Source organism: Talpa occidentalis, unplaced genomic scaffold (genome assembly GCF_014898055.3).
Source record: "Talpa occidentalis isolate TD23 unplaced genomic scaffold, MPIMG_talOcc4v2.1 talOcc4.10, whole genome shotgun sequence".
NCBI lineage: Eukaryota > Metazoa > Chordata > Mammalia > Eulipotyphla > Talpidae > Talpa > Talpa occidentalis.
The window spans coordinates 15,250,301-15,265,015 of NW_023600993.1; positions in this window are offsets into that span (position 1 = coordinate 15,250,301).

Sequence of the window (14,715 nt, forward strand, 5' to 3'; positions counted from 1 at the left end):
GAGCAGCAGGCGAGGCAGGAGAGGTCTGCCGTGCCATGTGGGACTCTCCCTGGCCAGCAGGGAATCAGACCCGCACTGCAGAGGCTGCAGACAGCTTCACAGCTCTGCGCTCAACCCACTGCGCCACCAGGGAGGCCCCTGAAAGAAATTTTATGCCTGTATGATAGGATAAGAAAAAGATAAGAGTAGTGGTTATCACGTAAAGTTTTTCCCCTTGTAAGTCACTTTCAATATAGTGATTCCAGGAGGTTATCCTTAGTTCAGGGATGTAGTGCCATCCCACCCGGGAGCAGAGATGCTCGGCTGTCTCTCCAGAGCAACCCCTCCTATCGGTCTTTGGAGTCTACCACTCCATTTTACTCTCCCTAGTCACTGCCTGAAAGTTATAAACCTTGTTTGTAATGTACTTTTGATTCCTGAGCCTGCTTCCTTCCTGAACAGTTGTCTTTAGTTCCTAGGTTCCTAATCCACAATGGCACTCCACTCTCCCACTCCAGGCTGGATTAGAACAAGAGTCCTTGAGTAGCATGTTCACATATTAGAAGAGTTTGGACAAGCTTGACTGTCTGCTGGACATCTCCATGGAACTACAGCACAGTCAACACAAAGTCAACATGTCCAAAACTCACTACCTTTCCTCCAAACACCTTGGTTGGGATAGAAACTTTTTCTTAGAATCCGTTTCCCTGTGTGGTTCCAGGTGAGAGTTGTCCAAGAAAAGGATTTGCATGAGATGGGGGATCTACATCTGAATGCCATCATAGTTCAATGAGATGACTGACAAATGCACAATAGGTTCTAGCGTGTCCTTGCTCTGCTCTGTCTGCAGCTCCAGCCCCAGATGACAGGTCCTGCTAACCAACAGCAGCTGCAGGTCCATCAGCAGACATCTTCCTGTGGACCTACAAAGGCCAGTGCTTACTCTAGACTTCTGTCAGCCTCCCCTTTCTGGTCCTACTTTGGTGGCTGGACACTCTTAGTTTCTCAGACACACTGGTTGGGATTTCTTTGGTCTTCAATTCTCAGATATTCAGCCATCCAGTTCCTCCCATAAACATGTAAAGTCTGATTTCAACAATGAATTCTTTATTCCATGACTCCTTGGGTTCAGTTTTATCAATTGAACCCCTGCTGATCACCACCACCCTGTCTTCCCATTCCAGATATATATCAAATTGATCAGCAAGGCCTTCAGATCTCTCTCTTCAATACCCCTTTACTCAACCTGCTATTACAATGTGCAGGATACCAAAATATTTTGCCGGGATCATTGTACCAGCTGCTAGCTACACTAACATCTCCAGTCTGGCGCCTGCCATTTGGAATGGACAGGGGTGATTCAACTGCCTTGACCTTGTTGTTGGCATAAACTCCTTCATGTGTTTGACAAGGTGTCTTTGTCTGCTGGTAACTTCTCTAGCCTCAGTTCTCATCATTACCCCTGTCCCAAGTGAAAAGTATATAGAGGGCTTCCCTGGTTACACAAGGGGTTAAGCACAGCACTATGAAGCAATCCACAGCCTTTGCTACTTGAGTTCAATCCCCGGCTGGCCAGGGAGCAACCCACATGGCGCAGCAGACCTCTCCTGTCTCACCCGCTGCTCCCCTCAGCAGTGTATTTCAGTCAATCTGCCTGTTCTGTTCCCCACTCTGTTGTTGGTGAATCCTCTCACCCCCTCCCCCCACGCATCTCTGGCCTGTACCCCAGCTCTTGTATGCATAAATAAATAAATCTTGAGAAAAAAAAGTGTATAGATCCACTAGAGGAACCTTTGCCAGTTTGGTAGGAAATAGTATTTGTTAGTTTCAATCTGAATTTGTTATTATTTGATTGCTTTTCAATTCACCCTAGGTGCAGGCATTGTGTATTCATTTCCAGCTGCTGTTTCATCTCCATGTCCCTAAAACATGGGAAAAGGTCTCCTTCAAGCGAGCACCGAGTCTCCTGTAGGCTCCAGCATTCTGGGGTGAGGCCCGGCATCTTGTGGGGTGGCTGTGATACTCCTATCTCACCTCCATAAGCAGCTCTCAGGTAGGGTGGCCATGGAAAAACTGCCTTACAGTGTTAACTGATGCTTTCATGACAACTTTCACCCAGAGATACATAGGGCCTCTCTGGTGGTTCTGGGGTTAAAGACAGCTCTATCACGCTATCTCCAGCCACTGCAGCACGAGTTCAATCCCTGGCCAGCCAGGGAACTAACCCACATGGCACAATAGACCACCTTTGTCTTGCCTGCTGCTCCCCTCAGCAGTGTATTGCAGTACATCTGCCTGTTCTGCTCCCTACTCTCTCTGGTAAATCCTCTCACCCCCACCCCGCCGCACCTCTGGCTTACACCCCAGTTCTTGTGTGCATAAATAAATAAATCTTTTAAAAGATGCAAAAATAGAGATAGAGAAAACATTCAGGAGCATATTCCTGGAATACTTCCCAAGGGGGAAGATGGGTATCTCTATATGGGTTTTCACTGACTTGTTTTCTTCCAAAGTATATTTATTGTCTATTAATTCTGTCTATCTGTGAGCTGGTACATATTTTATTTTTGTCATTTATTTTACTAACAAATAGAGCATGCTATATATTTATTCATTAGATGGCCAATTAGAGCATTCTACTTTTTAAAATATTCAAACAATACAGAAGTATATAGAAGAAAAGTAGAGGTCTCTCCGCAACATAACCACTGCCAAAATCAGGCATGTATTGTTTCACACTGCTGCTTTCTCTGTATTTTCATAAGTCCATGAACTATGGAGACATAATCTTTTTTTTTAAATTAAGGTCTGATTCCCTTAATAGCACAAATTCTAAATGTATAGCTTGTTGAATTGATATAAAGGGATATACTTGTAGACTCCGCTAAGTCTTGTTTTCTATATTTTAAAAAATAACTTTGCAATATAATTATAAAATTACTTGATAAATATTTTCTATTACTAGTAGGGGTAGGGATTTTCCAAGTCAATATTTATCAACCTGTTCCATTTTTTTTTTAACTGCTATAATATACCCCATAGAAAGTATAAATGATAAAATTATGGAAATGATTGTTTTGCTATAACTATGAACATTATAGCAAACAAGAACATACCTACAAGAACATACAAACAAGGCTTTTTGTGCAGAGGCTGGTGGTTGGTGGATGTGCAAACCACAGAAAGTCTGAGAGGTGGAGGGGAATTTGCAAGGGGTTAGGATCAGGCAGGTGGGACTCAAATCCCAGCTTGTTGCTTACTTGCTGGTGCTTTTAGATTATTTAGCCAGTTCAGGGCAAAGTTTTGTCAGCTGTGAAATAGAAATAATAATAGCACCTCTGCTGGGTTGGTGTGAAATGAGAAACGTCTATCAAATGCTGAACAAGCATTGTGTACAGAATAGAGGCACAATAAGCAACTGTTGTTATCATTAATATTAGCCTAGTAATATTACCTCGTATGCACACATTCCACACCATATTCTCACATATGTTTCCATTAGGATGTCTTCCCCTGGTTTGCTTTCAGCCATTTCTTTCTATTCAGCTTTAGCTCTCCAAATGCCTACATTTATCATAACCCCCAGCTCAATATCACTCTTACCTGTATACACACTCCCACAAATATGTATACACACACACACACACACTATAACATTTAAAAACCAACTTTGAGGGCCTCTCTGGTGGTGCAGGGGGTTAAGATGCAACCTATGGAGCTATCCTCAGCCACTGCAACATGAGTTCAATCCCCAGCCAGCCAGGGAGCTACCCACATGGCGTGGCAGACCTCTTCTGGCTCACCCACTGCTTCCCTCAGCAGTATATTTCAGTCAATCTGCCTGTTCTATTTCCCACTCTGTCTCTGGTAAATCCTCTCACCCCCGCCCCCCCGCCAATACCTCTGACCTGTATCTCAGTTCTTGTATAAATAAATCTTTAAAAACAACCAAAAAAATCCCTACCAATAACAACTTCTGCCAGAAATTCATATTCATAAAATATGAATAAAACAGAATAAAGGCAAATACCCACCTTGTCTTGGGATGGGAAAACACTGGTTAAATAGTACCATAAAAGTACAGAAAGCAAACTATCCCCTGGTAGAACATACAACAGATATTATTGGCAAAATATTTAAATCCAAAATGTATGCTGTTATAAGTAATTTGATACAATAAATCAATAATAGAAAGACAAATATTCCTTTGCCTCCAAAAGCCAAAAAGTGTTATTTTTCTTAAGGACATATTATTAACTAGTAAACATGAAATATGCTCTACCTCAATAATTACCAGAAAGATGCAAGTTTCAATCTACCATATTGGCAAAATCCAAATGTCTGACCATCCCAAATGTTGTTAAGGATGTGGGGCCATAAGAATTCTTAAAGACTATGCTACCTGTGAAAAGAAAAATGGACACATTCATTTTATAAAACAAGCTCACCGTCCCTCCTAAGCTGAGGATTCATCCATCCCAACAGTCTGTGAAATGTGCCATGAGGGCCTCACTGGTCTGCCACCTGTTATTTTTTTTTAATTTTTATTTATTTATGCATACAAGAATAGAGGTTAAGGCCAGAGGTGTGGGGAGTGAGAGGACTCACCAAAGATAGATTGGGAGTAGAACAGGCAGATTTATTAAAATACACTAGTGAAGGGAAGCAGCAGGCGAGACAGGAGAGGTCTGCTGCACCATGTGGGTCTGCTCCCTGGCTAGGGATTGAACTCAAGCCACAGTGGCTGGTGATAGCTTGACAGTACTGAGACTAACCCCTACGCCATCAGGGAGGCCTGCCACCTGCTTCTGTATAGCCTCCAAACTAAGACTGGTTTTTATATTTTTTAAATAGATGAAACAAATAAGAAGCATATATTGTGACACACAAAATGTATTCAAAATTCGGGGCCTCCCCGGTGGTGCAAGGGGTTAAGCATCGCAATATGAAGCAATCTGCAGCCTCTGCAACATGGGTTCAATCCCTGGCCGGCCAGGGAGTAACCCACATGGTGCAGCAGACCTCTCCTTTCTCGCCCGCTGCTCCCCTCAGCAGTGTACTTTGGTCAATCTGCCTGTTCTGTTCCCCACTCTGTCTCTGGTGGATCCTCTTAACCCCCCTACCCCCACATCTCTGGCCTGTACCCCAGCTCTTGTATGCATAAATAAATAAATCTTAAAACAAATCAGTATTCATAAAATTATATCAGAACACAACCAGGCTCATTCTTGTACAGATAATCTATAACTACTTCTATAGCCCCACCAGAGCAGAATAAATTGCTGAAACCGAGATCATAGGGCCCACGGAGATACCACAATTGCTGCCTGGCCCTTTCCAGAAAGATTTGCCAAACTTTGTCTGATCCTGTGCCTTAATAAGTCCATTTTAAGTTATTTACTCTCTAGAAAGTATTGTGTGTGTTCACCATCAGATGCACATTGAAGCAGTTGTCTTAATATAGTTAGTAATAATGAAAAAACTGGAAATAACCCAAATTCTTGTCAACAAGAGTACATTAGTCATCTAGTGTCATCGAGTAAGCTACCACAGACTTAGTAGTTTAAAACAATACATATTATCTTACAATTTCTGTGGGTGAGGAGTGTGGGTGATTTACATGCGTTCTCTGCAAGGCCATAATCAAATATTGGCCAAGGTTAGGTTCTCATCTGGAATTTCAGCTTGTGGGGAGGAAACACTTTCAAGTGAGCACAAGGTCAGTGACAAAATTCATTTCCTTGGGGCCTCCCTGGTGGCCTTGGGGTTAATCTCAGCATTATCACCTCTACAGCTTGAGTTTATCCCTGGCCAGGGAACTAACCTGGCACAGCATATATGGCACAGCAGGCCTCTCCTGTCTTGCCAGCTACTCCCCTTAACAGTGTATTTCAGTAAACCCGCCTGTTCTGCTCCCCACTCTGTCTCTGGCCTATATGCAGTTCTTCTATTAAAAAAAATGGGGCCTCCCTGGTGGCGCAACGGTTGAGCACTGGGTTGCGAAGCTGCCCGCAGCCTCTGCAGCGCCGGTTCGATCCCCGGCTGCTCCCTGGCCACCGGAGGAGGGTCCCACATGGCGCGCAGACCTCTCCTGCCGCCCGCTGCTCCCCTCAGCAGTGTACTTCGGTCCTTCTGCCTGCTCTGCTCCCCGCTCTGGCTCTGGTGAATTCTCTCACCCTCCCGCGCTTCTGACTGTACCCAGTGCTTGTATAAACAAACAAACAAACAAACAAATAAATAAATAAAACATGCCTCTATAAAAAAAAAATTGTTTAAAAAAAAATGGAATTGAGGACTTCCTCAATGCTGAATACCTGTTGGATACATTATCCTTCCTAATAGTGCTATTCCATTTTACATACATTTAAAATATTTCTTTTGGTCTATTCATTATTTTAAAAATGAATAAAGTGTCATGTTTATAATGCTCAAAAACAAGTGTTAGGGCCTCCCCGGTGGCTCAGCGGTTGAGCACTGGGTTGCGAAGCTGCCCGCAACCTCTGCAGTGCCAGTTCGATCCCTGGCCACCAGAGAGTGTCCCACATGGCGCGCAGACCTCTCCTACCGCCTGCCGCTCCCCTCAGCAGTGTACTTCAGTCTGCCTGCTCTGCTCTCCCCTCTGGCTCTGGTGAATTCTCTCACCCTCCCACACTTCTGACTGTACCCAGTGCTTGTATAAATAAATATATAAATAAATCTTTAAAAAAAAAAACAACAAACAAGTGTTAGGCTTACTAAAGGAGTTGTAAATACAATGACATACTATAAAACGTAAAAACCATCCATATTTATTTAGAAAGTGTCTACTAAATATTGTTTCATGAAGAACACAGATGCAGAGCAGCATAAATAGGACGAGTCCATTTATATGGAATTCTACAGATGTACAAAGACAGCCGGAAAGGTGTTACCCAAGTGCTATTATCAGCTTTAGCTTTCAGCTTTCTGTTCTTTCTGTTCCATTTTGGCTGTGTGAGATTGAGCACCTATAGGAGTAGGACTAGACATGAAGGGAATGGCAGGTGTCTGCTTGAGGAGCTCGGTGTCATGGGACAATAGATACACAGATGCATAACTGGATACTACCAAGGTCAGAGCTGTGTGCAAGGAGTATTTCTTACCATTGCACCGATATTGTCTCACACCCACCCAAACACCCATACAAAGAGACACTATTAACCCATTTTATAGACAAGGACACTGAAGCTCTGCAAAAATGAGTTAACCTGCCTGAAACGCATTGTTGGAATCAAGCTCAAGGGTGTTGAAGGGCCACAGGGGTGATTTCTGTCATCCCAGGAACAGAGGTAACATCAATTCCTGTTGGAAGAAGGACACAGATTCATTTTGCTTACAGAAGTGGGATACCCATTTTTTTTTTTTTAACTTTCAAAGTTCCAATATATTCCCCAGTCCTTTCTCTCATTTTCAATCTTCTTGCCTTCCTCCCACTGGAATAAATTCTTCACTTTGTCACTCTCCCAACTCAAGGTCAATCAAATACATGCAACTCAATGGAAAAACAGCCAGAAAATACTCAAAGTCGGCCCCTGTAGCCGGCAGCCTTTGTTCAGCTTAATACCGCCTGTCAAATTCAGGTTTCCTAGATCTCCCACAACTATGATTGTAAAAGTCGGGGCGGCAGCACCAGCCCGTGTGCAAGAGTTATATTTAGTATGTAGTCCTTTCGGAGCTGTCTCTTTGGATATCACAGAGATTCTGGTACAGGCTGTTACTGTCTGAGGGCTTCTGGGCCTGTGGCAGAGAAAATGGAGTGGGTGGTTTGCTGACAGTTTTTATAAATACCCCAGTATTTATTTAATGGCAGAAACACACAGAGAGAACACACAGAGCATTAGAGGCAAGAACACAGCTTAGTTCCATTCATCCTCTGGGCCCAGGACCAAACCCTTGGAGCTTGTTCTGAGGATCTACCTCAGGAGCCAGCTGCAGCCCTGTGTCTGGGGAAGTCACCTGCCTGCCTGCTGGAGGAGGAAGGAAGGAAGGAACAGGGAACAATGAGGCCCTTGTTAAAAGCCAAGTTTTTTTGTTTGGTTTGGTTTTGGTTGTTTTAAGTTTATTTTCTAATCATGTCACTTCGCGGCTTAAGCCCTTTCGGTAGCTCCCACTGCTTCTAGGATAAAGGTCAGAAATGCCGATAGGACAGATCCTTTGCAACCTCATTGCTCCGCATTTTCCCTTTCCTGAAAGTTTCTCAAACAAGTCTACTCTCTGCCTGCCAAACCCTCCACCTCCAGTGTTTTTCCTTCCACTTATTTAATTCAACCTTAGTTTCACAACCAATACATCAACTCTATAAGACGACATTAAAATCATCAGAAAGGTGCTTCCTGATGTCTCTGATGAATTTTCCATCCTTGTCAATGCCTTCGCAATTCCTTATACTTCATTTTATTCAAAGTCTGATGATGTAGCCAGTCTTACCTTGCTTGCCATTTTAGCTTCAGCCAATGCACAGATTTATAGTAAATATGTCTGCTAGGTAGGAAGAGTTCCACCAATTTGTGTTAAATAAATAAATGAGCAAATAAAATCACTGACCACTTTCATATTTCATTTCTATAAAGGGAATAAGAAAGATCTCAATTCTTTCCCCTCTTCTTCAATTTTTAGCAGTGCCTTAGTGTGAAGATACATATCCCAGAAGCTAATTAACAGTAGAATGAAAAGAAAGGAGAGTGAAGGAAGTGTCAGAAAGTGTTAGATTCTACTGGGAAATTGGCCACCAAGCAGACTTATCCTCTACAACGTTTCTGTACTATATGGTAGCCACGAGACATGTGTGCTGTTTAAACTCGTGGGCCTCCCTGGTGGCACAGGGGTTGAAGACACAGCGCTATGAAGCTATCAGCAGCCACTGCAGCACAAGTTCGATCCCCGGCCAGGGAGCTAATCCACATGGCACAGCAGACCTCTCCTGTCTAGCCTGCTGCTCCCCTTCAGCAGTTTATTTCAGTCAGTCTGCTTGTTCTGCTCCCCACTCTGTCTCTGGTGAATCCTCTCACCCCCCACACCTCTAGCCTTACACCCCCGTTCTCATATACATCATAAATATTTTTTTTAAAAAATCCAAGCCAGTAAAAAAATAAATAGCAGTCAAATTTCAGTTCCCCCCACGTCACTAATCACATTGTATATGCTTAGTGGCCACATGTGGCCAGTAGCTACCATATTGGAGAGTACACCAAGGTGGAATATTTCCATTACTGCAGAAAGTTATATTGACTGGTATTGTCCTAGGATGAAAAATATCCCCTTATGCACAGAAAACAGGATTTTCAACAGGATGAAAGCAGCTCGTCCAATTTCCCTTCTGCATTCAAATTAGGAGGGGAGCCGGGAACACTGTATTTTTACAGTTGTTGTTCATCTGAACAGGACCACTAAGTGTTTCCACTAGCATTGTTATGAAGATCAAGTCACAACACATATTCAGGCCCTTTGTCAGTTCTCAGTAAATGAACCATTATTGGCTGAAAGTTAAAGTGGTAGAGAGCAGGAGAGACTCTGGTGCAACTTACTTATAGAGGATCTCAAGTTCCTCATTTCTAACATGGAAAATGCCACGGGACGAGGCAAATGCTATTAACAGACTAAATGCCCATTGATAGAGAAAACATCAAATAATTTTTGTATACTCATGCAGTGGATATTATGTTCCCACTAAAAAAGCATCTGTTCCATATGTACTGATAGGAAAAAATGTCAACAATATTGTTAAGTGAAAAAGCAAATTACAGGGGCCTCCCTGGTGGCGCAAGGGGTTAAGCGTCAGCACTATGAAGCAATCCGCAGCCACTACAGCAAGAGTTCGATCCCCAGCCAGGGAGGTGACCCACATGGCGCAGCAGACCTCTCCTGACTCGCCCGCTGTATTTCAATAGATCTGCCTGTTCTGCTCCCCGCTCTGTCTCTGGTAAATCCTGTCACCCCTCACAGTTCTGGCCTGTACCCCAGTTCTTGTATGCATAAATAAATAAATCTTAAAAAACAAATTATAGAACAGTGACTGCAATCTGAGAATACATAAAATATAACCAGCTTGTTTTTTGACCCACAGTGGAAGGGTTCCAAGTCATCTAGCGAGTCTATCTTTGATGATGGATGGAAGAAGGAGGAAAAGAAAGAACTTTTCCTTCAGAGCCCACTTACTTGCTTATTTTTTTCCATTTAAATAAGAAGCAAGTGGGCCTCCCTAATGGTACAAGGGGTTCAATCTCAGCACTACGAAGCTATCCACAGCCCCTGCAGCACCAGTTTGATCCCTAGCCAGGGAGCTGACCCACATGGTGCAGCAGACCTGCCCGCTGCTCCCCTCAGCAGTGTACTTCAGTCAGTCTGCCTGTTCTGTTCCCCACTCTGTCTCTGGTGAATCCTCTCACCGCTTCCCTCTCCCACCCCCTCCCTACATCCAAGCTCCTGTATGCATAAATAAATCTTTTTTTTAATAAATAAAAAGCAAGTACAGTAGTTCTAACCTACTGGTAAAGATTCAGTAAAATATTTTGCAAAAAGGAGGTTAGTTAGCATAGTGCCTAATACATAGTAAACACCCCAAATTTGCTAGCTATGACAAATATGAATTTCTCGTGAATCACCTCAGAAATTGCTTTCCAGCTGTTAAAACATTCCTAGTGTGTGTGTGTCTGAAGACGTCCGGATGTGGCCAGTAGTGCTGATTTCCTGACGCTTTCATGATTGGCTGAGGCTGGTAAGCCCACCTGTAAGCCAGATAGCAACAGTCAAACTCCCTTTGCTCACACCTACATTTCTGAGACACCCACAAGGCCTCACTGGACCAAGAAGTGCCTGGCATGTAGTTTAAGTTAAAATTCTACAAAAAGAACCGGTCATCTTAACCGATTGACCTTTCGCCTAGTTTTTCTATTTGGCCTCAAGATTTCTCTCTCATCTCCTTTCAGTTCTGTTAACTGTTTTCTTCCAAATTTTAGATTTGTTTCCCCAAGGCAACCAAATCTCAAACAGGATATGCATGTTTGTGTTTGCAGGGTTGGGGGGGGGGGAAGGAGGGAAGGAAGTGAGGTTTAATTTGATGTCAAGTTGAAAGTCAGAGAAGGAAAGTGGGGTGGCAGTGTTATAGGGCAGCCCCGATATTGAACGGGTTCCTGGCTGTGGGTCCTCACCCGCGCGCTTAAAAGGGACTTATTAATACTCCACTACAGGCACACACAAAAGGTTAATAAAAGGTTTATTTACAAGGGAAAAGGAAATAAGGAAAATGTACAACTCAGGGAGAAAATAGGGAAATAAAGTCTTTAACGCGTCCTACCCGATCCGCCGACCTGGAAACCCAAAGTCACTCTCAGAGCTGGCCGGATGCTGCGAGCTGGCGGGGAGCCAAAATGGGGGATCCCCCCAAAGCCCACGTGTCTGTCTTTATACTCACTTGACTGCTTAACCCCACCCTCAGGTCCCAGCCACCTTCCCTTTGGTGGTGATGGGATTTGGAGTTCCCAGTGTCTTTGGCTTTGGCCTGGGGTGGGGGTGGAGTCCACAAAGCCTGTATGGAATTAGCTTTAGGGCAGCCTTTCCCCCTAACAGCAGGAGACCCCTAATATTGAGTGAATACCCACCATTTGCTGACAATGTTTGAAGAATCTTTATTTCATTTCATGAACTTTCTTTTTTTCTGCTTTCTAATTTTTAATTCAAAATAATACACGGTTAAAAGGGTAATAGCATCAAACATGTGCACATTTTATTTTTTTTTCTAAAGTTTTTTTTTTTAATTTATGTATACAAGAAGTGGGGTACAGGCCAGAGATTCAGGGGGTGAGAGAATTCACCAGAGTCACAGTAGGGAGCAGAACAGGCAGACTGACTGAAATACACTGCTGAGGGGAGTAGCAGGCAAGACAGCAGAGGTCTGCTGTGCCATGTGGGTCACCTCCCTGGCCAGGAATCAAACTCATGCCCCAGTGGATGGTGATAGCTTGATAGCACTGAGATTTTAACCTCTGTTCCACCAGGGAGGACATCAGGTATGTATTTTGAATGTATTGTCATTCAAAAAATGTAAATATTAAAAATTTAAAAATTTTTAAAAGTCAAATTATTTTTCACTTTTAAAAAGTTATCTAAATATTTAAATATTCACTAATAGTAAATTGACACTGAAAGGCCATAGTTAATCATTATCAAGATTTTAGTCCAAGAGATGTAAGATGAATGTTTTATTAGATTTTTAGGAAAGTCCATTTTTATTTTTAAAAGTTTTATAAAACTTAATGATTTTATAAAACTTGCATTCCATGTTCATCTATTTGCCAGTGAAAGAATTCTCACTGTGCTTTCTGTAAGTAATGCTTCAATTTATCTACATAAAATAAATATAAGGATAAAATGAAATGTTTTTGTTACAAACTCAGACGCCCTGTGCAACATAAGTGAATACTGTGCTAATTTATGAGGATCTTCAGAACCATGAATTGAAACCAAAAGGGAAGCTGAAAAAGGACAGCTTGGCACTCTGGGAAACAATACTTTGTTATGCAAGAATCTTTTGCATTCATACTAAGAAGGAGGATTTGACAAGTTAATTAATTTGTCTTTTCTCTTACCTAAGCACTCCTGCCACTCAAATCCTTTCTGCACTTCAAAACTGTGCTTCTCTCTCAGGCAAAACTGCTCAGTATTCCCACGCAGGCACTTCGGTTTTAAGGATCTAGCACAAGAGATGCAAGGAAGTGAGTCTTCCTAGGGCTTGATGCTGCTAAGTAGAAGGATGACTGTCTAGGTTTAAAGGGTTGCCATGTCTGGAGCTCAAACCAAGTGACAAGAGAGAGAGAGGTACCCTCCCTGCCCCCACTCTGGCTTTGAGTGTTTTTTTCCTTGAGAAATTCTCTAAACTGGGGGTCTCAGGAGGAGGTAGTCCTTTTGCCTGAGGCTAAGGGTGATGTTGCTATAAAAAAATGAAGGCCATGAAGTCTTTAATAATAGAGCATAGGGCCTCCCCTGGTGGCGCAGCGACTGAGCGCTGGGCTGTGAAGCTGCCCCGCAGCCTCTGCAGCGCCAGTTCAATTCCCAGCCACCGGGCGAGGGTCCCACATGGCCCGCAAACCTCTCCTGCCCCGCCCGCTGCTCCCCTCAGCAGTGTATTTTTGTCAGTCTGCCTGTTCTGCTCCCCGCTCTGTCTCTGGTGAATCCTCTTACCCTTCTACGCTTCTGACTGTATCCAGTGCTTATATAAATAAATAACTAAATCTTTAAAAAATAATAATAATAGAGCATAAAACCACTCTTAAAAAGCTCAGCAGTGAACCTACAGTAAAGATTGAGCTTTAAGGTCATGCTAAAGGTCAAGGCACTCCTGTTCCAAACACAACACTATTAGTTTAAAAATGAAATATGAAGAGAAAAAGTTAATAAGATGGTGAGCACCTCCACAATCTTTCCTCAGCATTTGGTTGAAATGAAGCAGGGAGGGCCTTCCTGGTGGTGCAAAAGGTTAAGCACCATGCACTATGAAGCAAGCCACAGCTTCTGCAGCACGAGTTCAATCCTCAGCCAGACAGGGAGCAACCCACATGGCGAGGCAGACCTCTCCTGTCTCACCCGCTGCTCCCCTCAGCAGTGTATTTCAGTGAATCTGCCTGTTCTGTTCCCCACTCTGTTGCTGGTGAATCCTGTCACCCCCCCTCACCTCTGGCCTGTACCCCAGCTTGTATGCATAAATAAATAAATCTTTAAAAAAAAAGAAAAAGAAATGAAGCAGGGAACTAAATGTAAAAGGTAAGAATAAAAAGTCAAAGAACATATAGGAGAATAACTTCACAAAATGTATTTGGCAGAGTTTTAAAGTGGAACATAAAAGCACTATACGTAAAAGAAAATACTGATAAATCAGGCCAGTAAAAGAGCACCTGTTCATCAAAGGACCCCCCTCTTCAGAGAGTGAAAGGGCAAGTCACAAGCTAAGATATTTGAAACACATATATCCATCCATGCATTCAGATCCAGGATATACAATTAAAATCTGTCACAAATCAATAAGAAAAAGACAAAACTAGTTTTAAAATGGGCAAAAGATTCAACAGACCTTAGTGGTATCTAAAATACCACTAAGCAAATCAAAATGTACTCAATGTTATTATACATGTTGCAAATGCTAATTAAAACCACAAATAGCTATGACTATACAACCACTAGAACGGTGACAATTAAAGAAATTGATACCAAAGTTTAATGAGGGTATGCAACACTGTCATTTTCCTACACTGCAGAAAGGAATGTAAATTGGTATAATCGCTGCAAAACTGGCAGTTTCTATTAAAGCTGAACATACACTTTCCCTATGATCTAGCAACCACTTTCGGCATAGACCCTAGAGAAATGAGGTATATAATCACAAAAAGGCATTATAAGAATATTCAGAGCAGGGCCTCCCTGGTGGCTCAAGGGGTTAAGTCTCAGCACTACTTAAGACAGATCCCCCACCAGGGAGCTGACCCACATGGCTCAGCAGACCTCTCCTGTCTCACCCACTGCTCCCCTCAGCAGCGTATATCAGTAGACCCGCCTGTTCTGCTCCCCACTCTGTCTCTGGTGAATCCTCTTATACACCCGCACCCCCGCACTCCTGGCCTACACTCCAGCTCTTTTATGCATAAATAAATAAATCTGTCCACTCCTATCCACTGCAGCCACTGTAGCACGAGTTCCATCCCCGGCCAGAGAGCAACCCACATGGCACAG